The following is a 24614-nucleotide window of genomic DNA, read 5'->3' as shown; positions in this document are numbered from 1 at the left end:
TTTCTGTTTCAAGCCACCTCATTGTGGTACTTTGTGACAGTAGTCACAAGTAACTTGTACACCTGGTAAACCTATGAAAGGGCTCTACCTGTTATCCAGGTGCAACAGGAGGGGATGGGAGGGTTCTTTTGCAGGAAGTTGGTATCATTCTATTCATTTTTGTTTTCTAAATTTTAAAAATTTGCTCAATTACATTTGATTCAAATTATATTTGTTTCGGCGTAGTGGTTATATATTTATATCACTTCATAAGTGATCCACCCAGTGAGTCTAGCTAGTATCTACCTGTCACCATACATAGTTATTACCATTTACTTTACATCTGCATGACTGTTTCTGTAACTGCCAATTTCTATTTCTTAATTCCTTCACTATTTTCATCCCCCCCCCCATCCCAACCTCCCTCCAGTTATCTCTTTGTTTGCTTGTTCATTTACTTTGTTTTTTAGATTGCACATACAAGTGAAATCATATAGTATTTGGCTTTCTCTGACTTATTTCACTTGGCATTATAACTTCTAGGTCTATCTATATTGTCAAAAATAGAAATATTTTATTCATTGTTATGGCCAAGTAATATTCCATTGCATATATGTACATATCTTATTGTGTTTTTAATTTGCATTTCTCTGATGATTACTGATCTTGAGCAGCTTTTCATAAGTGTCTTGGTCATCTGCATGTCCTCTTTAGATAAAGGCCTATTTAGGACCTCTGTCCATTTTTTAATTTGATTCTTTTTTTTAGTATTAAGTTGTATGAGTTCTTTATATAGTTTGAATTTTATCCCCTTATCAGATGTATCACTGGAGATTATCTCCTCTCATTCATTTGGGTGTCTTTTCATTTTGTTAATGGTTTCCTTTGCAGTGCAAAAACTTTAGTTTGTAGTCCAATTTGTTTCTCTTTTCTTTTGTTTCCTTGTCTGAGAAGAAAGATTCAAAAAAAATATTAATCAAAGCAATGTCAAGGAGTTTGCTATCTATGTTTTCCTACCCAGTCTCCAAAACTGCATTTCTTTAAGATTAGTGACGTTAAGCATCCTTTCAAATGTCTCTTGACCATTTGTAAGTCCTACTTGGAGGAATGTCTATTCAGGTCCTCTGCCCATTTACTCCTTATCAGATGTATTATTGGTGAATATTATCTTCCATTCAGTAGGCTGATCTTTTGTTTTGTTGATGATTTCCTTTGCTGTGCAAAAGCTTTTTAGTTTTGTGTAGTCCCATTTGCTTATTTTTCTTTGTTTTCTTGCCCAAGGAGACATATCAAGAAAAAATAAGAGCAACATCAAGGAGTTTACTGCCTATGTTTTCTACTAGGACTTTAATGGTTTCAGGTCTTACATGGAACTCATTAACCCATTTTGCAGATAGTGTAAGAAAATGCTCTGGTTTCATTTTTTCCCATATCTACCAGTTTTTCCAACACTATTTGTTAAACTATGCTGTACACCTGAAACCTAATATAGAATGTCAACTATAACTGAAAAAATTAAAAAAATAGAAAAGTAAAATTAAAGTAAAAAATAAAAGGACATTGGTGGGTTGTTTTTTTTTCTAAAGAGCATGGGACAACTAAAACATTTTCCTATGCTCCCTCTTTCCATACATTTTGCAAAAAAAAGGTGAAACACTGCTATTTAGGTTGGCCTTTTTCTTTCAGTAATGCTTATTTATTCTTGTTGTTTAATTTATATGCTAGTTCCAAAAATAGTGCTAACCTAAAAATAAAAGGTTTTTCAAAGTAAGATGTAACATGCATTTAGTTAAGATCAATAAAAGTAGCCATTTGGGACGCACTGATTCAGGCAAAAGCACAAGTAGTTTCGATTAGGAGACAAAAGCAAAGGGCATTTATGAGAAAGAGACAGGGAATAATTACATTACTAGAAGGTTCTTTTATTGGTGCAGATAACATAGTGACGTTAATTCTAAACAATGTTTTCAATTTTTAGTTCAATAGTCATAACTGCTTACTTATTGTCTTTGAAAACAATTCTTTAAGGCACAATGTTGCTTTAGTCCTAGTACAAAGGTTATTTTGCCCTGCTTTACTATGCCAGAGATTTGAGGCATAAGAAGTGCAAGGCATTTCCTCCAGCTCCATTTTAAGGTGACTCAATTTATTATTATCTCTATATATTAAAGCCTAAGTGACCAGACCACCAGATGGCAGACACACCGACCGGTGGCTATGACGCGTACTGACCACGGCGGGGGGGTGGGGGGGGTGGGGGGGGTGGGCAGACGCTCAACGCAGGAGCTGCCAAGCTGCGATGACTTGGCAGCTGTGGTTCTTGGGTGACGCACCCGGAACCAGAGAGGAGGGAGCCTGATTCCAGGGTGTGTCACCTGAAAACTGCCCTCTCGCAATCCAGGACACCTCGGGGGATTTCGGAGAGCTGGTTTTGCCCCATCCTCACAGGCCAGGATGAGGGACCCCACCAGCGCATGAATCTGTGCACTGGGCCTCTAGTCATCCTATATAATAAAAGCCTAATATGCTAAGTGTCTGGTCGACTGGTTGGCCATTCAACCAATCAAAGTGTAATATGCTAATGATATGCTAAGGCTGCTCAACCACTCGCTATGACATGCGCTGACCACTAGGGGGCAGAAGCTCTGACCAGTAGGTTAGCTTGCTGCTGGGGTCTGGCTGATCAGGACTGAGTGAGACAGGCCGGACATGCCCTGGAGCCCTCCCGTGGCCCCTCGCCAGCTGGCCAACCTCCCGCATCTCTCCCCGACCCCAATCATGCACCTGTGGGGTCCCTCGGCTTGGCCTTCACCCTCGCTCAATCCGGGACCCCTCGGGTGATGTCAGCCAGTTTCAGCCCTATCCCGCAGGCATCTATAATAATAAAAGCATAATATGCAAATCAACTGAACAGCCAAACAGCGGAACGAGCATTCAGACGACCTTGCAGATGAAGCCAGGGCTGTAAGGGCTGGGGGCTGTGAGGGCTGGGGTAGCAGGGGCTGCGAAGGCCTACTCTTACATGAATTTCATGCATTGGGCCTCTAGTATATAATAAAAGGCTAATATGCAAATCAACCAAACAGTGAAACAACAGGTCGCTATGATGCGTACTGACCACCAGGGGGCAGATGCTCAGTGCAGGAGCTGCCCCTTGATTGTCAGTGCGCTCCCACAGGGGGAGCGCTGCTCAGCCAGAAGCCGGGCTCACAGCTGGTGAGTGCAGTGGCAGTGGTGGGAGCCTCTCCCACCTCTGCGGCAGCGTTAAGGATGTCCAACTGTCGAACATCCCCCAAGGGCTCTGGGACTGAGAGAGGGCTCTGGCCGGGTTGAGGGATACCCCTGGAGTGCACAAATCTCGTCCACTGGGCCTCTAGTTTTTAAATAATAGGACAATATTTTCATTTTTTCTCATCATGTCATAAATTACCATGCAATGACCTTTCCTTTGTGGACTCCTATTAAAACTTTCTAAAACTCAAATAACATTTTTATAGTATCTTCTTGTAACATACAATTCTTATTCCCTCACATAACTCTACTAGCTTAAAAAGCATGGTTTCCCAATATAGAAATGAGCTTAAAACATGTGAGGTAAAAAAGCTAGGAAGTTTACGCATTTGCTTTAGTGTGCATAAATGTAAAAAAAAATAGATCATTATGAAAGAAATAATTTTGACTTAGAACTTTAGATATAGCAATTTTATTTCTTATTTTGTTCATTAGTGAAAAAAGAAAATTCCTTCACAGCTATATATTTTGTACAATAAAGCAGTTTAGGTACCAAGAACAGAAAAATGCATACTTGAAATCTCAATTGCAAATTGAGGAATCATATTAAATATTAGGTAATGATATTTTCTCTTTTGTAGAAAGAAAAAAATACATCAGGATTTATTGCAGTCATTAAATGATACATTAAAATTACATTAAGGAACTTAGTTTTCCTTCATCCAAAATCTGAAATACTCCAAGGTTTGGATATCAAAAACTTCCCTCAAGGCACGTGTAGACTCAACTTTCATATCATCACAGAATTAGCAACATAATTTTGAAAAATTACTTTACTCAAAAAATGGAAAGCACAATAACAGGACTATGAACAAACACAGGAAAACAAGAATGAATGGGAGGTGACAAAAACTACAAAAAGAATGATCAAGCTGACAGTACTTTTTAAGTAATCAAATTCAATAACTCTGAACCCATATGCTAGAGTATAGAACAAAATTAAACTGTGAGCCATATATCTTAGAATTAAGATGCAAAATACTTTTTATGCTGAATATTTACTTAAAATTTCTTGCAAAAACTCCTTTTGGTAAATCAACTCATAATACTACCTTGGTCTATACTTTGTGATATGTATTCACAAACAATCTTTTGGCTTCAGTATGAAATGAAATAATGATTGAGAAAAGTGAGTTTTTGCAAAAGTATATATTTGAAATAAATTAATAAGTTCGCCATGATGCATTAATAAGCATGTTTAAATTCAATAGCTTTCTGGAGGGGCTGTGCAGAACATCCTTGTTCTGTGTTGATCCAGACAGAGCTGCCCTGCCCTCCTATTGGCCATGGCCCACAAGCAGCTCAACCTGTTGCTCTTGAGCAGCAGCAAACCAGCCAGCATTGGCTCAGCCCTGCATGCACCAGAAACACCAAAGAGAAATCTTGGCAAGCTGTAGCCCACTTTTTGGTCACTATCTATTTATTCATATAATAATAAAAATTTAAGAACCATTAAAATAGTTAACTTGCCTTGAAGTGGAAAAGGAACGCTAGGATGGTGAGTATCAAGAGGAAGTGTGTTGTCTGCTAGGCTCAGCTCCATCTATTAGGGCAGGTCTCACAATTTCAGAAGACATAAGGAATAACAGCCAATAAATTCCTAATGGTGTGTTGATCATAGGGAATAAATTGCCCAGTGTGAGATAATCTTCATAGAGACCATGCTAACATGGCCTAGATCTGCTTCTGTTAGCATTTTCATCTCTGTATGTGTTCCCAGTGCTAGGATGCTTAGGGGTAGAGAGAGGAGATGGGGTCAGGATGTGAGAGTATAAAAGATATGCTTGCCTATGGAATGAAGGTAAGAACAAAAGCAATAGTTGCTGTTTCTTTGAACAACAGGCTTCAGAAAGATTATTTTTATAATTTCTGCAACCATGGCATGTTTATATTTTCATATATTCCAGCGTTTGCAGTACTTTTCCTCCACTAACCATAAGTTGAAAATTTATTTTAAAAATGTCACCAAAACTCTAGCATTTAGAAATGTTTCTCTCTTCCCTCATTATTCTCCTACTTTTCCACATAAGTAACCTCTATCAACAGTTTATGCCCATTCTCCTACTCTTTCTGTATGCATACACACACACACACACACACACACACACACACACACAGATAGGGATAGTGGGGGAAATGTGTATTTGCACATAAATGCAGATTTACTTTCAATAAAATCAGTCATACAATGTCTAGTGAGCTATATGGTTCCATTTATATAGAGCTATTTTATACTCTTATGGACTTTGATATCTTTCTAAATATGTGCATCCATAATTTGTTAATCATTATTCAACTGATATTTATTTTCTTATTTTTGCTATTAAAAATGATGTTGCAATAACATTCTTATATAAATACACATTTGAGTGTATTTGTGAATATTTTTGTAGGGTAGATATTATGCACATTTTCAATTTTGACAAATTACTGTCATCTTATCAACCTTAAGTTGTACCAGACAAAAAGGCTGTACCAATTTATACTTCCATAAACTTTGAGAGCACTAGTTTTAGTAGACTGTTTTACCATAATAAATTATATTTCCAGTTTCATAATACACTGAATAAAAATTGAAAACTTTTTATCACATTCATTTGCATTACTGATGATTAATGAAGTATTTTTATACACTAATTGGGCATGAGCATTTTCAACTGAGAATTCCTGCTTTTGTTCATCTTTTTTTGTCTTCTATTGATATCTTTTCTTCATATGAGTTATAGGGACTTTACATATAAATACTAAGTATTTTATTGCAATATGTGTTTTTCAATCTGCCTCTTATCTTTTAATCATGTTTATAATGATAATCTTGTAGAGATGGTAATAAATTTAGGTGGTTATATTTTTCTTTATACCTTTTAAACTTTGTCTCATTTAGGAAGAACATAAAGTAGTGGCAGTCTTTTGCCCTTTGGACTATTGCCCAACTCCTGTGCATTTGATGCTGACATCTCTATTTTCATGAAGATATTCTGAAACTCTGGATCAGGTAATACAAACTCTCCTCTGTCTCCAAGAATTGGCCAATGAGCGAATTGTATTCCAAGACTCACAGAATTACAGCACATGACACAAGCCATGTAAGAGCAAGCGTAGGCCAGCTTGAGGCCTTTTGCTGTTACATTGGATACAGAAAATAAATTATTAACTAAATGACACTGTCATCTACTAGTAGATGTATATACACTTAGACCTTTTTATGGACATCTTATCAACCTTTAGTAGACCTTGCCTGAAAATAACTCCAACACACACAAAAAGCAACACAGAAAGATATAGACAAACACATTCCAGATGAAACTACGTGGGTACTGGTACCAACAGTGCCCAAAGCTGGGACTACCCTTCGGCTTTTCAGTTATGTGAGTAAATGAATTCTTAAACTGTTACAATTTTTAAATGCAAGTTTGAATAAAGTTCATATAATTTGGGTTTTAAAATAAGACTTTTTTTTACGTTTATTTTTGTTATTGAAATTATTGCATTTGTCCCCCTTTTCCCTGATTGACCTCCTCCTCCCCACTCATTTCCACCCAAATATCATTTTTAAAAATCTCCTTTACTTTCATATATGTAATATTTTTTCACTAAATTTACAATACAGTGTCATTTTAAAATATTAAGCAATAAAATATAAAGGAGGAAGCAAAAAATAGTCCTCAATTTCCAGAAAGAAGCACCACTAATATTTTTATAATGTTGTTTTATATGTTTTTCTAGATACACCCTGGTCTCCTACCCACCCATATATTTTATGACTTATGTTAAGGCTGTTTTTTTGGTTTGTTTTTTTGTATCATGGAAAATGACATTTATTTATTTCCTCTAGGTTTGCCTCTTTCCAGCTTGAGGCAGTTGTTTTTTATTGGAAAATGCACATTCTGATTTTTATAAGATTTTTGGTATTATTTATATTTACATCATGCTCACCTTCTTTTTCCCTTTACCTACCATATTACTAATGTTAACAAACTGATTTGTACTTTTCTCCGTGTTTATATAATATCATTATTGATATACAAAGCACACAAAAAATGGATTTTTGCCATTTTTGTTTAACAATTATGAAACATTATATAGTGTCCTCTTCATCTTACACTTCTCACATAATAGGATCTGAGAAATTCTTTCAATTAGTGCTATGTCATTTTTTTTATTTTTCATATACTATACTTCAATAATCATTCCCAAGATTTATTTCCAGATATTTTGCCTATACAAGAGATGCTGCAATAAAATTTTTATATTTTATTTCAATATCAATATGTTTTAAATTTCAGTAGCTAGTTTTGAGGTTTCTTTTCCAAGGTAATGAAATGCAATAAATATTTTTCATGAGTCCTCAAAAGCAAGCCCCTTTCCTTGCACGTGCTACACAAGCAGGGGTTACCACTTGTAATATCTGTTATCAGCATATACATTATTCAGGCTAGCTAGTTGTTACTTTTAGATTTTCTTAATATTGAAATTGAACACACATACACACACACACACACACACACACACATATATATCTGTTTGAAATTTAAAATAATGTAAACATATTGGTGTATTTTACAAGTTTTCTTTTAGTTGTTATGGTTTTCTTATTGAGACTTATACCAGTAGACCTTTATTTTTTATATTTGAGGTATCATTTCTTCATATATAATATGCTTGTAAATATTCATCCTCAACCTACGGTATTTTATTTTACTTATATGATTTTTCACTTATGTAATTCAAATTTCTCACATATATTTTCTTTCTCACACAGATTTTAGAAAGTCTAGAGGTTTCTTTACCCCTTTTGAGATGTGGAGATGGTAAGTAAGGGTTTTACATGCCTTAAGATATTTCCCTTGATTTCTCCACTAAGCCACCTTCTATTTGTTGTGTGTGCAAGTCTTTGCATGGACATATGCCCAGGTATATGTATTTAATTTTTAAGGAAAAACCAAGCTGTTTTCCAAAATATGTTTATGATTTCACATTCTTACAAGGAGTAAATGTGATTTACTAATGCTCTACAATTTTGCCAATGATTTCTTTGGTTAGTCTTTTTTTCATGCTAGATATGCAAAAAATGCAAAGTAGTATTACATTTTAATTTGCAATTTTTTAAATAATTAATGATGTTGAAAACATTTCAAATACTTATTTCTGATTTATATTTATTTCATAATGAATAAACATTTCTGTTCAAATATTTTGTCTTCTAATTGAGTTGATGTTCTTCTTGAGTTTTGAGATTTCTTTATATATTTAGAATAGTTCTTTGTCAAATATTTGGTAATTTCTTTCACTAGTATCTTATTTTTATATTCTATTAATAGTGATTTACAAAGACCAACATTTTTATTAAATGTAATTTATCAATTGTTTTAATTATGTTTTTAAGAAATTGTAGCCTAATGCTAGGTCACATTTGGTCCTGTTCTATTTCCACTGTATTACATTATTTTGGGTTAATTTAGTATTTTTTATGATTCAGTTTTAGTCCTTTGTTGAATTATTAGCTATAACATTGTTTGCTTGTTCTAGTATTTGGTTACATTTACATTATGCATTTTAATCTATCACAGTCTACTATGGTATCATTTCAAATGATACCATACTACTTCATGCATAGTATAAGAACCTTAGAAAAATGTACTTCCATTTTACCACTACTTGCCATTGCATTATTTTTGTCATACACATGTTATAAAGTCCACAGTATTATTGTTTTATTTAAACCGTTATCATTTGGATATTTTTATATAATAATAACCTATCTATCCCAATAGTTAACACTTTGGTACGCTTCATTCCATGTGTATATCCAGATTTAAATTTGGTGTCATTTGACTTTTATTGGAACATGTTCCTTATAGATTTCTTGTATTTAATGTTTATAGGTGATTAATTCTTTTAGCCATTGAAAGTATCAAACTGTTTTTGACTTCACCTTTATTTTGAAGACACTTTTATCAGGCATATTATTCTGCATGAGCTTTTTATTTGGTTGTGTTTTTCTCCTGTATTTTAATGACATTGCTCTACTGACTTCTGGCTTGACTTATATTCTATGAGAAGTCTAGGTTATTTTTATCTTTGCCTATTAATTAAATAATTTAATTGTGTATACACTGTTTGCTTTTCTTCTGACTACTCTTTGATATGTTTATCACTGGTTTTAAGCAAATTGACTATAATGTACTCTTGTATAATTTTTGTCATGTCATTGTGTTTGGAGTCCATTTAGCATCTTGGATCTGTGGTTTTTGTTTCCAGTAAATTTGGACTTTTACTTTTTCTAATATTATTTCTGTTTTAATCCCCCCCCCCATTTACCTCTCTTTTTTGAAACTCTAATTACGTTTATAGTAAGCTGCTCAAATTTGTCCCACAATGCAGTAATGCCCAATTTATATTTATATTCCTTTATTTTTATTTTGTATAGTTTCTATGGTTATGTCTTCAAGTATTTTTTTAATCCTCATCTGAGGATATTTTTCCATTGATTTTTAAGAGAGTGAAAGGGAGGAGGAGATACACAATGATTGGTTGCCGCCCACACGCAACCCAACCAGAGCGGGGGACCCAGCATGCAATCGAGGTACATACCCTTGACCGGAATAGAACCTGGGACCCTTCCGTTCACAAGCTGATACTCTATCTTCTGAGCCAAACCGGCTAGGGCTGTCTTCAATTTCACTGATATTTTAGTGTCTAATGTACCCAATACATTGCATATCAGATATTGCAGTTTTTATCTGTAGAATTAAATTTGCATCTCTTTATATTTCCATGTTTTACTTAACATGCATAGTTTATAGTTTTGAATGGACGCCTTGGTGTATATGTATATTTTGCATTCCTATAAATAGTATTGATATACATTGCATATCAGATATTGCAGTTTTTATCTGTAGAATTAAATTTGCATCTCTTTATATTTCCATGTTTTACTTTATTGCATAGTTTATAGTTTTGAATGGACGCCTTGGTGTATATGTATATTTTGCATTCCTATAAATAGTATTGATTTCATTACTGGATATAGTTATGTTACTTGAAAGTAATGTGATATCTACCTGTCTTGCTTTTAAGGTGTTTTTTTTTAAGCAGAACCAGACAGAGTTTAGTCTTAGTCTACGTCCAATTTTTACCCATTACTAAGGCATATCCCTTCTGAGTCATCTAGCCAATAGCCTCTGAAATATGAGGCTTTCCACTGTGGGAATAGGAACTGTATCTGTCTCTGTGTGAGCTTTGAGGTTGCTGCCCTCTGTGTATTTTACATGGTTGTTTCCTCGCCTTGAAAACGGATCAGTACTCAGCTGAAGACTGAAAAAGGACCCTCTGCACAGCCCCACATTGCATTCTGTGAGTAGCTTTCTGCCCTCAGGATTCTGCCCTGTCAACTCCAGCCTCTTGTCCTACCCAGGCACTCGCCTTCCTCTCAACTCAGTGACAGTACCATCCTCTGCCCAGGTTCACCTCATGGTGATGCAGTCTCCAGCTTCTCTCTGGACAGGATACTGTGGCAGTAATTGCGCTCATCCTGTTTATTATCTTTTAGGGAACACTACTCTTAATTGCACCATCTCCAATGCCCTGAAAAGTATTGTTTTATAGTGTCCAGATTTTTAGTTGGTGGTTTGGGGGGCTGTAAATTCAGATGCAGTTACTCTATCTTGCTCATAAACAGTTTTATTTAAAAAATATATTTTATTGATTTTTTACAGAGAGGAAGGGAGAGGGATAGAGAGTTAGAAACATTGATGAAAGAGAAACATTGATCAGCTGCCTCCTGCACAGCCTTACTGGGGATGTGCCCACAACCAAGGCACATGCCCTTGACTAGAATTGAACCTGGGACCCTTGAGTTCGCAGGGTGATGCTCTATCCACTGAGCCAAACCGGTTAGGGTTCATAAGCAGTTTTTATAGGTATTTTTTTTTCAAGATTACAAGGAGATAAATCCTAATAATCACCGTTGGAATTTATTGTGCTCTTACTGTTAAATACACATGTATGTGTGGAAAAGAACTCTAATAAGCCCATTTAACTTGAATACAATTCTAATATAGTTTTTGCATAGTTTTTATAAACTTATAGACCAGTTATTCAAAGTCAGCAATCAAAGTAGTACTTTAGTGTAATAAATATTAGTATATATCCTAATAAATACAATAGGTTTGGAATCATATACATGAAATGACTAAAGAATGTGTTTGCCAAACATTTTATGGAGCAGACTAATCAAGGGAGACGGATAAAGTTAAGCCATGATTCTTTTTAAAGGTAAGTCATTAAAAGAAAGATACTTCACATGAAAGTTTATTTCTAAATATGCCTGCTCCCACACCTGAAATTGTCAAATTTCAATGTATTCTTATTTATTTTCACTATTTTTCTTTTTATATTCTGGATGTCTGTTTTATAAAATTTGCAGAAAAATATTCAATTGCCATTAAACATGGAACTATATTGTGCCTTAGCAAGTCATATATTTCTAAAGAAAAATAATTTGGAATTCTATTTGGCACAAAATTTTATCTACTTAGGAAGTTAACACTCCGGTGTGGGGTGAATTTCCCGCCAAAATATAAGATGGCTCTGTCTTTTGGTTTTGTTCCATCCACCAAAAGGGTGGATTACAAACAAATATTTGGTAATACGCAGTTACAATCGGCCCGAGTTTACACGTTTCCCGCACTCCACCGCAAATCTATATGAACCGAGTTAAAGACGGCTCCCGCGGAGTACGCGCAATTCACGCGAGCCGACTTAACTCGTTTCCCCCACTCCAAGTGTTAATATAGTTTTCTGGTTAATGCTTTGTGTTTTTCTTCAGTAAACAGTCAATTTATCTTTATAAACATCTCAATATAGAATATTTTCATAGATAAGACCAAGAAAAGCATTCCATTTTACATTAATTTAGTTACTGAGTGTTATTAAATATTTTTATTTCAGATATGTTAATCTTTTGTTTTAGAAGTATTAGAATTATTAAATAGGAAACTAAAATTCCAGGAAGACTTTTGGTTTGAAACAAATATATTCTCAATTAAAAATTAGTTTTAATCTCCTAGACAGAAATATTTCTGTTTTACCATAATGGTGAAATAAAAAAAAAAAAGCTAATTTGGCCAGGACATGGAAAAGTTCACAAAGATAAAAAGTGAGATCTATCAAAGTCTAGTTCGATTGAGCAAAACAAAAGGTTTCAATTGTGGTAAATTCTGCCTTTGTTTTTGGATAATAGGCAACCTGAATAGGCAGAAGTTCCTAAACTTCTATAATTGTCCTTTGATGCAAAGACTTAAGGCCTACGCTAGGAATGCTCAATGAGGAGAGAAGGCCCTGGGTTCCACCAGAATTAACTGGGAAGTTTTCTTTTTGCAACTATACCCACCTGTCCTGTCCAGAGGTAGTTCAACATGGGAGAGGAGAGGTACCTTTGGAGCCTGATTATTTAGACTTGATATTTAAACTTGAGTACTGACTCTTCCACTAAGGTCACAGCAATAGTCATAGTGCTTACTTCCCAGATCTTCAGCTCTAAACGCAAATCAAAAGTAAGTCATAGAGCCGGCCTGTGTGGTTCGGTGGTTGGGCATCGACCTGTGAACGGGGAGGTCGCAGTTGATTCCTGGTCGGGGCACGTGCTCGGGTTGCCGGCTCAATGCTCGGTGTGGGGCGTGCGGGAGGGGGCTGATCCATGATTCTCTCTCATCATTGATGTTTCCCTCTCTCTCCCTCTACCTTCCTCTCTGAGATCAATAATAATAATTTAAAAAGTCAGAATTGTTTTGAGGTCGAAATAACAGAATCCATGTAAATTGCTTAGCACAGTGTTTGACATGTAAATCCTCAATAAATGTTAAATATCACACCTCCTAATGAAAGTGCTTCATAACACTTAGAAGCGATGGGACAGAAAATTAATTGAATATCAATTTAAATAATTGAACATACACCCTCCAAAACCCACCAGACAGTGAGCAAGGAGAAGGGCAAAATGGATCCTTCTCCCCCGTGTATTGTCCTTGCCATATAGCCCCAACTTTTGTACCATCATGAAGCGATGGTCTTTATTAGGTTAAGACCGTTCTCCTCTATTCCTATTTTGCTGAGAGGTTTCTCATGAATGGGTGTCAGATTTTGGGAAATTCATCTTCTGCATGAGTTGATTTGATCATATAAATTCTCTCATTAGCTTCTTGATGTGATAGGTTGACAACCTGAAGTAAATATAACATGGTTATACTGTCACATGATTATACAGCTTTATGCATTGTTGGGAAATTTTGTATGTATGTTGTTGCAAGATGTGATCTTCATTTTCCCTTTATTTTATCTTTATCTGGTTATGTTATTAGGATAATGTTGGTTTCATAAGCATTGTTCCCTCTGCTCCTTTATTCTGGATGAGATTGTGGAGACTTGCTATCCTTTATTAATTGTTTGACAGTATTCATAAGTGAAATCAACTGGCACTATGGTTTCTATTTAGGAAGTTTATTAATTATTGATTGCATTATGGCCTGAGGACATACTTTAAATTATTTAAAAGAACATAGATCATACAAAGTTTGTTTTATGGCCAGAATGTGATCTGTCCTATTCAATACTTCATATGCATTTTAGAAAAATGTGTATTATACTATTGATGGATAGAGGAGTCTTTAAATGTCAATTAGATCAAGACGATTGATGGTGCTTTTAGGTCAATTTTATCCTAACTGCTTTTTCTGCCTGCTTTGTCTACCAATTACTGAAGAAGAGATGGTAAAATATACAATTAAAATGATGTTTTTGTCTATGTCTCCTTTCAATTCTATTTTTATTTCTGCATTTAGATAATCCTCTTTTGGTATATAGATGTTTAGGACTTTCTTGGAGAATTTATTCTTTTATTGTTACTTTGTCTTTCCTTATCTCTGATAATTATATTTCTAAAATTTGGTCTGGAAATAATGTAGTTACTCCAACCTTTGGTTTATTAGTGTTATCATGGTATAGTTCTCTCCATCCCTTTACTTTCAACTTATTGAATCTTTATATTTAAAGTATCATTTGTAGACCATGCTGTTTTTATAGTGTTGTGGATTCAACACTATATTTTGTTTATGAAAACTTATTCAACTGAGATTAACATGAACACAATAAATTCCTATATGAAATGACAAAAGAGAATTGAGTCCATGTTTGATAGAAATATATGGTCAATTACTATAGAAATCTTTTGTGACCATCATCATAGAAAAATACAAAATTTCAGTTGATTTTATTTTGCCTATTGCAGCTATCTCTTCATTTAACTGAGAATTCAAAATTACCAGGTGATCTCTTCTTGCCAATATTAACCTCAACATTGTCATCTTACTTTATTATCATGCATATTAACATTTTAGCAACTTCCTTTGTAATTTTGCATTGTTATTCCCCTCCTTAGGACTTTAATGACTCAATTCCGTTTCTTATGATTTTTGTAAGTCTATGAGTTCATTAATTGGCTGTTAAGAATGTTACTCTAGAGATTATTCAAGCAATTTTGTTCATATTGAGGACAAATTCAAATAATTAAAACTATGAAATTTGGATCAGAAGCATCTAATTTTTACATATGAACAATTTCAACAGCTTATTAGTCAAACTTCTACAAACTCACCATAGATGTACTATTACAATTGAGCTTTTATAAAAACCTATATTTTCACGCAAGTATATGGAAAAAGTAAAATTTATACTTTACTTACTTATCTTTGTTTCACCAGAGATTTTTATCGTTTTGGTTTGAGCCTCAGATGCAGGCCTGGCTAGTGTAGCTCAGGTGGTTGGAGCATCATCCTGTAAACCAAAAGGTTGTGGGTTTGATCCCTGCTTGGGGCACGTACTGAGGGCAACCAATAAAAGATGTCTCTCACATTGATGTTTCTCTCTCCTCCTTTTCTTTTCTCTAAAATCAATATGCATATTCTCAGGTGAGGATTTAAAAAGAAGAAGATCTCTGATGCAGAGTACCTCTGTGGTCATCTAGAAATTGTGAGTTAGTTAATCTCTGTTAATCGTAAGTAAAGATGTATTTGTACATTAAATTTCACTATTCTTAACTACATATGTCTTATGAATACCAATAGAGAAGGGAAGTTCTTTGTGATAGTTCTGTTATTTCTTTTATTCATTTAAAATAAGATAGTGTTCAGATACTTATTAAAAAGTTTTCACATGGTTGCAGGCCATAACTTATACTTGAATATTTTAATAGGATTGCTATAATTGGCTTACATTACTATTAGTTTCAGGTGTACAACATAGTGTTTCAAAACTTATATACCTTACAATGTGATCACCATGAAAAGTTATATTATCAACACACTCCCTATACTGTACACTATACCCACGTGGCTTATTTATTTTGTTACTGAAAGTTTGTTCTCGTTATTCACTTTTCTCACCCATCCCTCCACACCCTCTCCCCTCTGGCAACCATTACTATCTATGGGTCTATTTTGCTTGGGGATTTTTTGATACCACATAGCCAAGATATGGAAGCAACCCGGGTGTCCATTGATATATGAGTGGATAAAGAAGATGTAATGTGAGATCATGTCTCAGCCTCTCATACCTGCTTCAAGGTGTTTTTTTCTTGTTCGTTGAATGTGAAGGTATTTCTCAGCTAGTATTTTATTTCCCGAGGAAACTTCCATACGTAGCTGTAGATTCATTGTGTCCATGGGAAAAAGTGAGTTCAGGGTCCATCGAAATTGTGATCTTGAACCAGAACTTCTCATTGAATATTGATTGCAGTGAAAGTCCTCACTCCGGATTAAAATGATGGAAACGTATATTTCACAGTTACAATGCATTGGCCAATCTGCCAAAATGCAAGTGTTTTAATGATTAAATGAGCATAGGACTTACCCTTAAAAGTTAGTCTCTAAATTACAACCAGATTCAAGATGAAAAGCTGAGTGGAGTGAGAACAGGGATCCTGGACATGAGGTTGCTATAAAACATGAGACAATCAGTTCCCCGAAGAGAGAATGAACCTATTCTAGTTTTATGCTTCTTGTGCCGAACTTAGTTGGAGCACAGATCAGAAAGTTCAAATCCCAGTTTCCCCAGTCACTAGCTATATTGAGCTTGGGCAAGTCACTTACCTTTTTTAAGGCACATCTGTTGTTGAAAGGACTCTGTACACCTTGCCTTGCTCTCCACTTGTTATTTTATTACCTCAGTTCTCTTTATTACCTAACCCATTTTTCACTGGCTTACAAAAATGAAATTACAGTTCTTTTATATACACACTAGAGGCCTGATGCACGACATTTGTGCAAGAGTTGGCCTTCCTTTCCCTGGCTGCGGGCACCGGCTTCCCTCGCAGCCACAGCTTTGTCTGGAAGGAGGTCCGGTCTAATTAGCATATTATGCTTTTAGTACTATAGATAGGTTATTATGACATAGAAGCTCCCTGGAAACCTGTGAGAAATGCATCCCCTCAGGCCTATCAGACACCAGTCAAAGTGAATCCTCATTCCTCTATCCTGGACAGGCCTCCATTTCCTTAAATTTCACCTGCCCTCTAGATGCCCCAGTGACTCTCCTTGATGGTGAGCCCCCTCCCCAGCATATTGTTATTTTACTGGACATACCTATTTTCACATTGGTGATCTCTTCTGATGTCCTCACTCTGACTTGGGGAGGGTACACTTTTTCACGTAAGTATTCATAGTAGAGGTAAGTCTAGACTATGACTTTTAGAAAACTTACTTTGGGCTTTAAAAAATTCAAAATAGAGAGTAATTTAAAATTAGAAATAGTTACTCTTAGGTTCCACAGGTCCAAACGTGAAGTAGAAATTGTGAAGATACTTGGAGAAGATGAATGATGGGGACTAAAGTGGACCCCATAAAAAAGTAGTAAGTCAGAGTTCTTACCCCCTTATCATGGGGTTCACTTATACATGCTTTGTAAAGTTGGCACCTAAGCTTTGAAGCAAAAAGAGATCATTAGAGTCTGATTGGTTATAGGATAACAAGCCCCACTAAGGAAATGTCATTACTTATGACTTCAAAATATTCACATCTTGTGATCAAATAACTCTAACTAAAAACTAACAGCAAAGTGTAAACCCAAAATCACTGGAGGTTGACTTTACTTAGCTCCCTGCCTAAAGTTGTGACATGACAACTCCAATATTCCTTTTCCTGATGCTAAATATGGCTTAAGTTCCTATTAGTCCTTCACACACAACGTCAAGCAGTTAAAAAAATTTCAAAGTCATAATAAGAAGAAAATGTTATGCATGATCAAGGGAAATGCTGTCAGTAAAAGCAGACTCACACATTACCAAATGCAACTTTAAAATAAATTTGATAAATATTAAACATGTTAAATGAAATGAAAACTCCTAACTTCTCAAAACAACCAACCAAATGAAAATGCTAGCTTGAAAAATATTAAATTGGAAATAATTCATTTGATTATACCAACAGCAGACTGAATACAACAGAAGAAAGGTCAGTAGAAATTATCAAAAAATAAAAAAAAAATAAAATGTAACATAGCATCTGAGACTTTCAGGCAGTATTAAATGAAATATAAAATGTAATTGGAATGCCAGAAAGAGAGTATAATTACTAAAATTTTGTAAAATTGATTAAAGAAATAAATCCATAGGTCCCTGAACCCAAAGAATCCCAAGCAGTATAAATGCAAGGAGAAAAACCACAATTAGGCATATTGTATTTACACTGGTGAATAGGAGATAAAGAGAAATGTTTAAGATAGCTAGATTGAGGAGGGTCATATTATACAATATGACACATGGATGACTACTTTTTCAAAATAATAGAGGATAAAAGAGAATGAAATACTTTATATGGTTGCTAGAAAAAATCTAATAACTAAAAATTCAACATACAGTCGAAATTCTCTTCAAAATGAAAAACTAAGGACATTTTTAGAAACACAAAAATAATTGATAGCAGAGATGCAAATCCATATATATTATTAAATGTTCCTCATGGCAAAGAGTGATAATATCACATTTGAAATATATTTAACATACAACATTATGTGAATTTAAGGTGTACAACATGTTATTACATTTATATATTGTAATATGATTGCTATTGTAGCATAGTTAGCACCTCTATAAACTAACCTAATTATACTTATTTTTTGCTGGTAAGAATAATTAACAAGTTTGATGATTATAATACAATATTGTAGTCTATGTTCACTATACTGTGCCTTAGATCTCCAGTACTATTTAACTACTGGTTCCAAGTTTGTATCCTGAGACAATATCCCTTCTATTTCTCTACCCTGTTATCCCCTGATAACCACAATTTACTCTAAGTGATATTATACAGTATTTGTCTTTCTCCAATTTATCTCATTTTGTATACTATCATCAAGTTATTACAAATGGCAGTATTTCATTCTTTCTCATGGCTAAATAATATTACATTGTGCATATATACCTATGTATAGATAATATGTATATACACGTACCACGTATTTCTACATTCAGTCATTGATGGACAATTAAGTTGTTTCCACAAAACTAATATTATAGAACATTACATGAAACAACTGCAGAATACATATGCTTTTCAAGTGTACATGGAATGTTAAGCAATATAATCCATTTTGGGGGCCAAAAGACAAATATTTACATTTTCAAAGTATTGAAATCATCCAGAATATGTTTTCTAAAAATAAAAGTATTAAATTATAAGTCAGTAAGAAAAATATATCTGTAAAATTCTAAAATGTATGAAAATCAAACATTGCACTTCTAAATAACATATGGTTCAAAGAGGGAATCACAAAGAGAAACAAATAATTTGAGCATGGTGAAAATTAAAACATTATATTAAAACTTACAGACTGTTGCTAAAGCAGTGATTAGGAGGAGATGCATTTGAAGTTAAGAGTGTACTTATAAAGGTTAAAAAACAATTATCCATACCTCCACTTTGTAAGCTAGAAACAGGAAGGCAAATTAAACACAAATAATTACCATAAATAACAGTGAGTAAAATAAAAAAATAGAAAATAGATAACAAAAAACAATATCAAAAGTTGGTCTTTGGTAAAGTTTGTAAATGCTTAAGACTGACTGAGAATAGATACAAAATTTACTAATATAAGAAAGTATTTTGAAGAGCTTTCTAACAATAAGTATACCAACTTGAATGACTATTTGCCTAATTAATAAAAATAAACAAAATTTGAATATCCTTATAGCTATTAAAGATGGATGCTTTAATTAAAATCTTCCCTCTAATAAAAATTTGCAGACCCAAATGGCTTCAAATGTGCATTCTATCAATATGAAAGGAAAAAATTATACCAATTTAACACAAAACCTTTAATAAAACAAAAGAAGCCAGAATCCCTTTAAAGTCATTTTGCACATCCCATTATTATCCTACTATTATAATGCCCATTAAAGACATTACAGAGAAAGAAAGTTAGGAGCTGATTATTTTTTTAAACATAGGCACAAAAATCCTTAACAAATGAGCAAATCAAACTCAGTATTTCATAAATGCCATATATAAAACCCAGTGTATTTATACCGGGAATGCAAAGTTGGTTCAGCACTTGAAAATTAGCAGTGTAGTGGGGTAAGTAGGATTATATCATATGATCTTTGTTATACATAAAGAATAAGCATAAGCATTTAAAATTGTTATTGGAATAGGAGGATATTTTCTTCAGCTGTACTAGGATATCTATGAAAAAACTGGCTAACATTGAATTCACTGGTAAAATATTGAAATTTCCCCCCCTCAAGCAGAGAAGAAAGCAATTATGTAATGCACTTTGATTTCCATTCCATATTTTACTGGAAATCCTAGTCAGAGACAGTAAAATAAAAAGTCACAAAAGGCATCTTATATAATAAAAGCGTAGTATGCAAATTGTCCCCTCAACCAGAGTTCTTTCAGGAGTTTGACCAGGGGGCAGGCTGGTGAGCTGGCAGCCACTAGGGACACTACCAGTGCACAAATTTTGTGCACTGGGCCTCGAGTGAACTATAAGTGAAGAAGTCAGACTCTCATTATTGGAGGATGACATAATTGTGAATATGTATAACCCTAGGGAATATATATATATATATATATATATATATATATATATATATATATATGGTGTGTGTGTGTGTGTGTGAAAGTGGTATATATATATATATATATATATATATATATATATATATATATATAGGTATGGCTAAGTTAAATTATGTTCCTTAAAAAAAACATATGTTGAAGTTTTAAACCCAAGTACCACAGAAAGTGACTTTATATGGAAATAGTGTCATTGCCAATGTAATTAGTTAGGATGAGATCATACTGGATTAAGCTTAACCCCTAATTCTATATGACTGATGTCCTTATAAAAATGAAAATTTGGATATAGACATGAAAACAAAGAGAACATCATGTGAAATTGAAGTTATGCTGCCACAAGCCAAAGAATTTTCAGAAGCTAGGGGTAAGGCCTGGATCAGATCCTTCCCTTCACAGGGAGCATGGCACTGCCAACAACTTCATCTTGGAATTCTAGCCTCCAGAACTGTGGACAGCATGTTTTTAATTTTAAAGCCACTCAGTTTGTGATACTTTGTTAAAGCAAAGAAATACAAATACAGCTTCTAGAACTAGTAAGTAAATTTAGGTTGTGGGCAACAAACTCAATATAAGCTATTTAAAATTGATTTCTAAATGCTGACAACAAGTAATTAAAAAAAACAGTTATAATATCATTTACAATAATATCAAAGACATCAATTACCTCTGAATAAACCCATCAAAAATTTAGAAGAGCTATACCTGAAACCAACAAAATCTTGTTGAGATAAATTAAGGAGATCAATAGAGGTAGAGTTATATACCAAGTACAAATTTTACTAAAATAAATATAACTGTTAATATTCATTTTTCTAAATTAATATATAATTTCAATGTCATCTCAATCAAAACCTCAGGAACCTCAGGAACTTTTTGAAGAAATTATCTGGCTGCATCTAAAATTTATAATGAAAACTCGGACATCTCAAATAGTTAAAATGGTATTTTAAGGGAGAAAAATCATTGTAAGACCAACACAATTTCATGCCAAGATTTTCTATAAAGCTAAGCTAATTGAGACAATGTGGATGGATGAGAAGACAGAAAAATATCCAGAGAATAGATTCAAGAAATAGATCTGTTATAACTAAAACAAACCAACCAACCCTACTCAATTGCTATAGTCTTGGTTTAAATCAGTAAGTCTCAAAACATGCTCTACAGAACAATACTCTGTGGGATGCAAATACATCCGAACAAGATTTTTTTCAAGTCCATGAACAAGTAGCTTTGGGAGACTGGAATAAAATGAAAACAAATAACAACATAGAATTATTTATTGGAGGGATTCAGAGGGTTTTAATATGTAAATATACAATTAAAATCTACAAAAAAAATGTGCAGAGGCTTTGGAAACTGTTCCTGTCAGCATATCTCCCAGGAGAGCATTTCAAGGAAAACACTGAGAAATAAAGGAGCAGAATTGTTAAATAAATACAGTGGGGCCTTGACTTACGAGTTTAATTCGTTCCCAGACCGAGCTCGTTAAGGAGCTCGTTAAGGAGCTCGTTAACTAAAATTACTCTATCAACTCAATGCAAAAAATCAGCCGAGAGACAGCTGGTATCTCAAAAAACTCGTTAGTCGGGACACTCATAAGTCAAGGCCCCACTGTATAGGTAGGGAAAGGTAGTCTCCTCAATAAATGGTACTGGGAAAACTGGATATCTACATGCAAAAGAAAGAACTGCACCCCTATCTTACAAAAAAATTAAGTAGATTCAAGTTTAAACCTAAGATCTAAAACTAAAATTTTCAGAAGAAAGCATCAGGAAAACAATTGGCCTTGACAATGAATTTTGTATATGACACCAAAAGCTCAGGCAACAAAAGCAAAAATAAATGAGTGGGACTACATCAAAGTAAAAAGTGTCTGCACAGCAAAGGAAACAACAAAATCAAAAAACATTATGGATAGTAGGAAATATTTGCAAACCATATGTCTGAGAAGAGGTCGATATCCAAAATATATAAGGAGCCCATAAAATTCCATTGCAATAATCAACCTGATTTTTAAAAATAGGCAAAAGACCTGCACCCACATTTTCCACAGAAGACATGCAAATGGCCAACAGGTACATGAAAAGATGGTCAACATCATTTATCATCAGGAAATTGCAAATTAAAACCAAAATGAGGTTATCATCTCATAACTGTTAGGATGGCTATTATAAAAAATAATAAAAGACAAGTGTGGTGAAGATGTGGAGGTATTGGAACACTTTTACACTCCTGATGGGAATATAGTTTGGTACAGCTATTATGAGAAACAATATAGCAGTTCCTAAAAAAATTAAAATACATATACTCCAGCAATACCACTGTGGTATACTAGTATACCCAAAGGAAATAAAATCAACACCTCAAAGAGATATCTAGACTCCCATATTCATTACAGCATTATTCACAACATTGATAATATGGAAATAGCCTAAAGGTTTATCAATGAATGACCAGATAAAAATGTAGCATATAGTTATATTGCATTCATGTAGGATGAATGAGTCTAGAGATTCAATGAACAGCATGATGCTAACAGTTAATAATATTATATTGAATACTGGATATGGATTAAGAACACAGATTTCAAGTAGGTACTCTCATTATATAAAAAATGGTAGCTATGTGAGAAGATATGCTAATTAGCTAGACTGTAATAATCATTTTACTATGTATTATGTATATCAAATCATGTAGACCTTAAATATATACTTTGTTAAAAATAAATATACATAAACAATTGAGAAAATTCGAAAGTAATCCATAAAAATTTAATCTATACTTCAGTAATATATTTTAATGACAGATTTTGAATGCTAATTCAAATTACATTTAGAAATATTTTTAAATAATCATTACAGAAAAATTATGATGTGGGTGAAATTTTTATATTATATATATTATGCCTAAAAAGTATTATTACCTGCGCTTTTCTATTACTGTGGGTTAAGTAGTAAAATAAAATGGAACTTGTTCATAATATTGATGTTTGGTTTTAAAGGAGGAAAAATATCAACCACTATATTATATATGCTAATTTAATTAGTATAATAGTTCTCTATCTAAATGCTACTATAATTCAAGGCATTATTGTTTTTGAATTATTAGTCAATAGTAATGACTACCTTATGTCATAAATAATTTGTCTTTACTCAAATATCTTAACATACTTTGAATAAAATGTGCTTAACTAGGTGCGTTCACCTGGTAAATACCAAATCACATTTAGACAGAGGCTAACAAATTGCACTAAAGTATTCATTCAGATGGTTAGAAAGAATTATTACTGAAAACTGTATATTTATAAACCATAGTATTTACATTCCAGGAGTGAAAATGTATTGCAAATATTTTAGTATATCAGCTAATAAATATGATATTTTACAGAATTCCAGACTCTTAACAAGCAGCTATACACTTTTATATACATTTCTAAACATCTTAAACATTTCCACTCATGCACATTATTTGGAGAAGTCATGCAGGCCAGTGTAACGAATGAGCCGGCAATGAGATCTGTTTTTAAGGGACTAAAATGTCTCAAATTATATTTTAGTGATGATGCCCCTTTGAATTCTACACTTAAGATGGATCACTTTTATGGCATGTATCGATTATAGCTCACAAAGCTGTTTTAAAAAATAAGCCAACCAGACGACCCCTGGCTATAAATGTGTTCTTAACGTACTTTTAAGCCACTAGAAAAAAATCTGAACCATCAAAAAAGGAGAAGCTATTTGGGCATTAAAATAGTATTGCTTATACCGGCATTCACAACAACCCTCATCACATACCTTGTAGTTTTGAAAAGGTTCTTGCTGTTGTTGCTTCTGTTGTTCATGTTGGTGATGATGCTGCTGCAAGAGAGAGGTGCGGACAAGCACTGTGTCCTCTGCTGTCTCATCGTGGACAAAAACCAACCACTGGCCCTAACCAGTTTGGCTCAGTGGATGGAGCATTGGCCTGCGGACTGAAGGGTCCGAGGTTCGATTACAGTCAAGAGCATGTACCTTGGTTGCGGGCACATAACCAGTAGGAGGCGTGCAGGAGGCAGCTGATCGATGTTTCTAACTCTCCATCCCTCTTCCTTCTTCTCTGTAAAAAATCAATAAAGTATATTTTAAAAAAAACAACAACCACTGACAAATATTGGAGAGTATTGCATAGGCATCCATTAACCTGTGCATATGGGAGGTTTTTCTCTTCTCTAAA

General features: G+C 34.0%; 1 long non-coding RNA gene across 1 annotated transcript; it reads left to right on the top strand.

Annotated features, from left to right (window-relative positions):
* Positions 1–6150: 6150 nt before the first annotated feature.
* On the top strand, positions 6151–15305 carry LOC111826012. The gene is made up of 4 exons (XR_002829260.1): positions 6151–6265; positions 8033–8081; positions 10574–10626; positions 15237–15305. It is a non-coding gene; the product is annotated as an uncharacterized LOC111826012 (long non-coding RNA).
* Positions 15306–24614: the final 9309 nt, after the last annotated feature.

This window comes from Myotis lucifugus, unplaced genomic scaffold (assembly GCF_000147115.1).
Source record: "Myotis lucifugus unplaced genomic scaffold, Myoluc2.0 scaffold_51, whole genome shotgun sequence".
In the NCBI taxonomy this organism is placed as follows: domain Eukaryota; kingdom Metazoa; phylum Chordata; class Mammalia; order Chiroptera; family Vespertilionidae; genus Myotis; species Myotis lucifugus.
The sequence above is the reverse complement of the archived record's forward strand: the minus strand, read 5'-3'. Positions and strand labels throughout refer to the sequence as shown.